This window comes from Dermacentor andersoni, chromosome 3, assembly GCF_023375885.2.
Source record: "Dermacentor andersoni chromosome 3, qqDerAnde1_hic_scaffold, whole genome shotgun sequence".
Classification (NCBI taxonomy): Eukaryota; Metazoa; Arthropoda; class Arachnida; order Ixodida; family Ixodidae; genus Dermacentor; species Dermacentor andersoni.
This window is the reverse complement of record NC_092816.1, coordinates 42,501,752-42,509,251: the sequence shown is the minus strand read 5'-3', so window position 1 is coordinate 42,509,251 and position 7,500 is coordinate 42,501,752.

Sequence of the window (7,500 nt, the reverse complement as noted above, 5' to 3'; positions counted from 1 at the left end):
TTGACCTCATGCAGTTTAAGTTGCAATTATGACAGCGCGGGCGACTAAGTTTCACACGGCTCGTAAAACAGACTAATAACGCGGTTGACCACTTGCATACGTATTCTACTGGAAAATGCGCATTTACCGCACCCATTCGGAACATTTCCTACTCATTACCCATACCATGCCCCTAATTTTCCCCAGATATAAACAAGATATGTTGCTTATAGCTCACCGTGGTTACCGACGAAACAAACTACGAATCTCGTACAATGCACGAAAACATGAAAAAAACGAGTGTTTAGTAATTATCCACAACACTTGAATTTAAAGCAGGAAAGCGAAAGTGTTGCAACGCATTGCGTTTAAAACTTTCCCTATTTTTCACGAAATTTCAAATCCGTGTTTCGTGCTGTTGTTTTAGGAGTCTGCGACACATTTCGATTAGCGGTGGTACGAGGGTCGTTCATGTCAATCCGGGACTTTTTTAAAAAAAAACAAATAGAAGAACAAATTTCAAATTGTCGAAAAGGGATTTATTTTTCCAGATAACCTCCAGCTACAGTTATACTCTTATCCCAGCGTTTAACTAACCCCTGGAAGGCTTCGGCATAGAAAGATTTCTTATTACCACGGAGAGAGAGAGAGAGAGAGAGAGAGAGAGAAACAACTTTATTCGGTCCACTATAGACGTAAGCAAGCTCCACGGCACCTGGCTAGGCCCACTCGGGGACCATCAGGTGAAACCTTACGGCCCTCTCGCGAGCCCTCTGGACTCGCGAGAGAGAAAGGGAGAGAGAGAAAACTATTTGGTCCATCCATGGAATAGACACACAAATTACATTAAGGCAGCTTCGGTAGTGGTCGACAACGCAGGCAAGCTAATCACCTGCGCAACTACACGTAGCGCCAGGATAGTGGAAGCGGAGGAAGTCGCTGTTGCGCTGGCGGCGGCTGAGGGCTATCGAAAAGACAAATCAATGGTCATTTTAACGGATTCAAAAGAGACATGCAGGAACTACACAAAGGGTAGAATCCGCAGGGCTGCCTTAGCTGTCCTCCGCAAGGCAGAACACCTCAGACACACCGCAACCCGCAAACTAATCTGGATTCCGGCACACACGGGAATAGAAGGAAATGAAAGGGCAGACAGCTTGGCTCGCGAGATCACGTACCGAGTCGAGCGGCCACACGCCCTGGGACAGCACTTCACCGTGGAGATCGGCTATTACCACGGAACAATTGTAGGACACCATTAAAACTTCATCATCAGTGTTGAAATGTTTTCCTCCAAGGAATTCCTTCAGGGGCCCAAACAGGTGGAAATCACTTGGTGCTAAGTCAAGACTACGGGGGGGTAGGGTAATATCTCCCAGCCTGGATTGTTTAGAATGTGCGTTGAGCGGTATGCGGTCGTGCATTGTCTTTCAAAAGGACCACACCCGCTGTGATCAAATCCGGACGTTTCTTCCGTAAACTCTTGCGCACATCACATAGAACAAGGCAGTAATACTCACTGTTGATAGTGGCACCATGGGGTAAAAAATCAACGTGAATTCCCTATACACTTGCCATCACTTTGCCAGCAGCTAGACTCAACTGTTCGAAATTTCTTGGGAGGTGATGATTCCGTATGCTTTCACTGCATCGATGCTCTTTTGGATTCTGGGGTGAAATGGGTAACCCATATTTCCTCACATGTCATGATGCGATTCAGAAAATCCTGGCCTACCCTTTCATAGCGTTCCCTCAGTTCTCCACAGACTTCAACTCTTCTGTGTCTGTCAAAAGCAGACAGCTGCTTTGGGACCCAGCGTGCACTCACTTTTCGGAACAACAAAGGATCATGAATTATTGTGTTCACTGTTCCTAACGACAGATTACACACCCTTGCAATTTCATGACAGGTTATGCGACGTTTGTCCACGATCAGCTGCTTCACGAACTAAATGTTCTCAGGAATGACTACCGTGGGTTGTGATCCACCACGACCGGGATCGTCAGTAATAGAGATACGGCCACCTTTGCAGCGCTTACATCATTCATATGTATTACTGCGACTGAGTGTCTCATCACCGTACTGAGCCTGAAGTCTTATGTGAATTTCAGCAGGTTTTATGCCCTCCTTCACCAAAAACTTCATCACAACACGCTGCTCCACGTAGACGTTCACACTGTTGTCCGCCATCTTGAATAACAGTCTATTCAGAAGCGCGGGAAATGAGCGCTGTCTACCAGTAACAGGACACAGGTGCAACTTTCTACTGGATACAAAACCTCCAACCTAGGCGTCCATTTAAACCAGGAAAGAAAAAAAGTCCCGGATTGAGTTGAACGACCCTCGTATGACACCCTGGGACGCTTCAATGGGTAACTTCTTCCCAATATTCGGGATCGGTCCACGTATGGGGAGTGCTTAACGCCTGCTTCACCTCCGCCGCGGGTCGGCCCGGCATTGCACTAACTTCGGGATCAGTCAACGTATGGGGAGTTTTTTGCTTACGACACGAAAATTTCCTTGCAGGGTGGAGGTATACAGCTTCGCTGTAAAAAAGAATGAAGGCGGGGCCCGTGACGTATGCGTCTCGCGATAGTCGAGATTCAGTATGGGAGAACTCAGGGAAGGAATTTCGCTTGCGGAGGCTAGACGGGGCAAGTCGAGAGTGTCTCGCTTGGCAGTGGAGCTTGCCTCTTGTATTCATGGGTTCGCGGCGCTGAAATATTTCAATCTCATATATTACTGAACCGATTTGAAAATATTTTGCGACAGAACGCTTCCTAGAGGACACGTAACAACTTCCAGCGTATAACCAAAATTCGCTATGGCGCCTGGAGAGGGAGGGGCCCTTTAAACAACGAAGCGAAGTGGACGCTCCGCCAACGCTCCGCTCAATCGGCTCGGTGGTGTATCCAGGGGGACGTTTTCTGCGACGATAACTTTCAGTGATACTATCGCCTCGGCCGTCAGGCTCGCACTCATTGGCTGGTTGACCAAAACCAGATGAACTGATTGGCTGGTTGAGCGCTACGTCACGCGAAGGCGATAATGTCGCCGAAAGTGATCGTCGCAGAATGCGGCCCCAGGCCAGCGTTCTGCCTTCTGCTGCTGGCATGAAATTATTATTATTATTATTATTATTATTATTATTATTATTATTATTATTATTATTATTATTATTATTATTATTATTATTATTATTGTAAGCGCGACGCTAAAACTTGCTATCGCGATCAATTATGTTTCGTTGAAACTGTCCATTGTATTTCTCAGGTTCTGCGTCTCGTAATCTTTGGTACTCCGACTGTACACGCTCCTACCAATTAAGTCTCTGGCAGAAAGAAGAGCTAGAATATCAGAACCTGAAACCAAGTAAAGCGGTGCTTGCCGTAGCACGTGCCCTTTGAGTGAGTGAGTGAGTGAGTGAGTGAGTGAGTGAGTGAGTGAGTGAGTGAATAAACTTTATTGCAGGTCCGGCGAGGACGTGAACTCGTCGCGCACCCGGCTAGTCCCGCGTCGAGACCGGCAGGTCTAGCCCACCGGCCCAGTCGCGGGCACTCCGGACGGCCAGGATTTGCTTGTCTAGAGCGGGGCTACGCAGAAGCGAGTCCCACTCCTCCTTGATGAACTTGGGGTATGCCGACCCGCACTCCCAGAGCATGTGAGGTAGTGTGGAGGTCTGGCCGCAGGACGGGCAGGCGTCGTCGCGATACACGTCGGGGTAAGCCTCGTGGAGAGCGAACAGACACGGATATGTGCTGGTCTGTAGAAGCCTAAGCGAAACGGCTTGCGCCCTATTCAACTTGGGGTGAGGGGTTGGAAAGACCCTTCTGGACATGTAGAAATATTTAATAATCTCGTTGTGAGTAGCGTGAGCGTCCCTGTGACCGTAGAGAGGAGGGGAGTCAGTGCTCCTTATAGAGGAAGCACGGTCGGTGAGGTCACGCGCAGCCTCGTGGGCAGACTCATTGAGGTTCGGGGGAGCACCCTCGACCGATCGTATACGTGAGCGGGAAACCAGTGAATTGAATGGTTTGTGAGAGCATGTGGACTCGAGCCGCTAAGAAGACGAACAGGTTCCTTGGCGATGCAACCCTTCTAAAAAGCCCTAACTGCCGTTTTGGAATCACTATAGATTTCGGACCCACGACCGTCTAGCAGGGCGAGGGCGATGGCGACTTGCTTGGCGACACCGGGGTCTGAAGTGCGAATCGAGGCGCCATTGGAAATCTTGCCACTGGAGTCGACCACAACGACGGCAAAGGTCTTCCCGTCACTGTACTCCGCGGCGTCGACGAAGCTTGCTCTAATGCCGTGTTGCTTGATCTGTTTGAGGATGGCTGCCGCTCTGGCCTTGCGTCTGTCCTCGTTGTGGACGGGATGGACGTTTCGGGGCACAGGGACCACTACGAATTTGTCTCGAATGCACCTAGGGATCGGGGTACTGACCATCGGGAATTCCGCAGGGTGGTAACCCAGAGCTCTTCGAGGATGCGTTTACCTGCCGCTGTGGGGGTCAGGCGACTGAGTTGCGCGCGTTCTTGGGCTTCGCAATCTCCTCGGCGGTGTTATGTACCCCCAGCTTCAAGAGATCCTCGGTATGGGTCCTGATGGGTAGCCCAAGAGCCCTCTTGGCTATTTTGCGGATAAGAACGTTGAGCTTGTCTCGCTCCGCTCTGAGCCAGTTGTGCATAGAAATCGTGTACGTGAGGTGGCAGAGTACGAAGGCATTGATCAGCCTGAGAAGATTGTTTTCCTTCATGCCTCTGCGATTCTGCGAACGAGGCGGAAAGCGTTGTCCGTCTTTGCGATGATCTTGCGGAGAGCAGTTCCGCTCGCGCCGTTGAATTCGACAAACATGCCCAGGACCCGAATAACGTCGACCCTGGGTATCACGCCCCCGTCACAAGTGCGAAGTCTGATGCTGCTTTCGGAGACTGGCTTCCCAATCTTTGGGTGCCCTTTCCATAGAGAAATGCGCACGCAGTACTTCGTTTCCTTTTTGTACGACGCAACGCAGCTAGTTATAGTTAGCAATTTTAGGTTTTTAACGGACCTCCTAATGAATCAACAGACGGCGAGCCTTATAATCCGTTCGTCCGTTGTATACAGTTCGCGGCGACCGCATGCATCTGGCTCGGCGCACTCCGTTGGGACGACCGCACTTGTATATAGCAACCTTGCATCGTATTTTGCAAAGATACGGCGTGCGTATATATATATATATATATAACAAGGGAACAGACTGGCGAACTAGTAGGTACTGCTTATTCTTGGTACTGCTATTCTTCCAATTGTACGATGGTATATATATATATATATATATATATATATATATATATATATATATATATATATATATATATATATATATATATACGCTTTGCATCAAGTTGTGTGTAGAACGTTCTGTATTTTGCCCAGGACCACGCCGTGCCCAGGATAAGTTACCAGTTATCTGGCAGCTACCAAGTTTCTTTGTGTCGAAGGCACTTCCAGAAATGTCGAGGGCAGCGCTCGCGCGTATTGAGCGCCGGCAGTCAAAGTACGAGGAGGAGCGCGCTGTGTTATCCCTCATAGCACGGCAGTGGCGCGCTCCCAATAGATGGCGCCACTGTATGTCCTCGCCGACGTATTTGCGACAGCTATGTAGCGGTTCTATTTCATTGTCTCTTTTTTTTTTTTTGTCAGCTGTATTCCTTCTTTGAAGCGAATCGGGCTTTATGATGATAACGATTTGCGTTCGTATTGGCATCCCCTTTGAAACGGGCGGTGACAAATAGTCACCTATCCTGCTTGATTTGAGGTATGCTATACGCACTTTTCATTCTAGCATATTTGTATGCATCTCCTTAATCTTTTTTTTTTCTCTTAATCAGACCTTACCTTATATAGCTACCTATGCCTGTAACAGATCCTGTCGTATCAATCGCTTCTCTGCTTTTCTTTCTTTTTTTCTCCCAATACTGTAACCGTATCTTGCTTATCTCGACTGCTTACAGATTGATGCTTCCGTCCATATTACATCCAAGCGCTTCCCTTCGCATTCCACTAGGACGTGCTAAGTGGCCTCCGGATTTTTACAGCAGCATACACATGCCTCATGTAGTTCCGAATATTTGCTCCGGTATGTTTTTGTCCTTAGGCAACCAGCTTGAGCCTCAAATAACAAGACACTGCCCTTTGTGCTATCGTACACATTTTCCCTTCTAATTTCTTTCTTCTCATTCGTGTAAATATCCGCGGTCTTTTTTGTTTCCATTAATTCATTGCATCAAATTCGCTGTCTTTGTTTTTGTCACTTTCTTTTTCATGACTGCTGGATGTCTATTTACACTTTGAATTACACTGTACTTGGTTGCCCGCTTTCTTGGCTTCTTCATCCATCCTGTATCCATGGTTTTCACGTGCAGATATTTGTACACCTTAGCCGCCCATTTATTTTGATCTGTATTCCTGAGTCATTCTTCAAAACTAATTTTGCTCTGCACTTCTTTGACTTTAAAAGATGCACAACCCATGGCACCTTGCACCACTTCATTTGTGGTTTTACCATTGGCTCCCAAAGCCAACCGGCCTACCTATCTTTGGTTAACATCCAACCCAGACAAGATATCCAATTTTAAGCATAGAATGGCATTCGCGAACGCTAGCGCTGTCACCATTGCTCCTTTCCAGATTCCACGCACCACCTAAAATTTATTGCGGCCTCAAGGTGCTCAATGTTTCATCGTTGCTGCATTCGGCCTCCCCGGTTTACTTTCAGATTATCTTGGTGGGTGCTTGAAGTCTTTCCTTCGTTCCGAAGTACTCGTATTGCTTGACTGTGGGTATAACTTGCTGTTTAATTGACACCACGTAATTACTCGTCTCTTTATTAAAGATCATAATTCCCTATTTCTCTGTGCTGAACTTAATTAGGCCTAGATTTGTCGCTCCGTTGCCACATACACTCTAATGCTATCTTCGGCTGGTCGTTTCTGAGCACTCTGGAGCGCTCTCGCGAGCGGCGTTGTCTTCGACTGGTTGAAAGAGGGTGCGCGCCCTGCGTTCGGCTGGTTCTTCTCGATTGCTCTCCTCTATCTTGGAGCGCTCTGAGGCGCTCCGAGCCCTGTCGTCGGAGCAGTCATCAAGATTGAAACGTCATCGCAGCGCCGCGTCGCTGCTGTTGGCGACGGCCCACCGTAACCTTGGCAACCTAGGCCACTGCATGCTGGCGTCTCGACGAACGTTCGTCCCGCCGGCACGTCCGCCGGTTTTTTGGGCAGCGCCGGGAGCTTTGGGTAGGCGAAACATCGGACGTTGGCAGTAGTCACGTGGTTTCGCATCAGCAATTTCCTCCTCCGAGAGCGAGTCGCACGTTCGGCTTGCGCGCTTGTCCCCTACCTTTGAGCTCGGGAAACGACCGATCTACCCGACTCTGCTTCGGGGCATACAGGCGACCAGTCGAAGATACCATAAGAAAAGTTTACACCATTTGAGTCGTACACTCTTACACTCTTAGACAAAGGTGCCCCCTT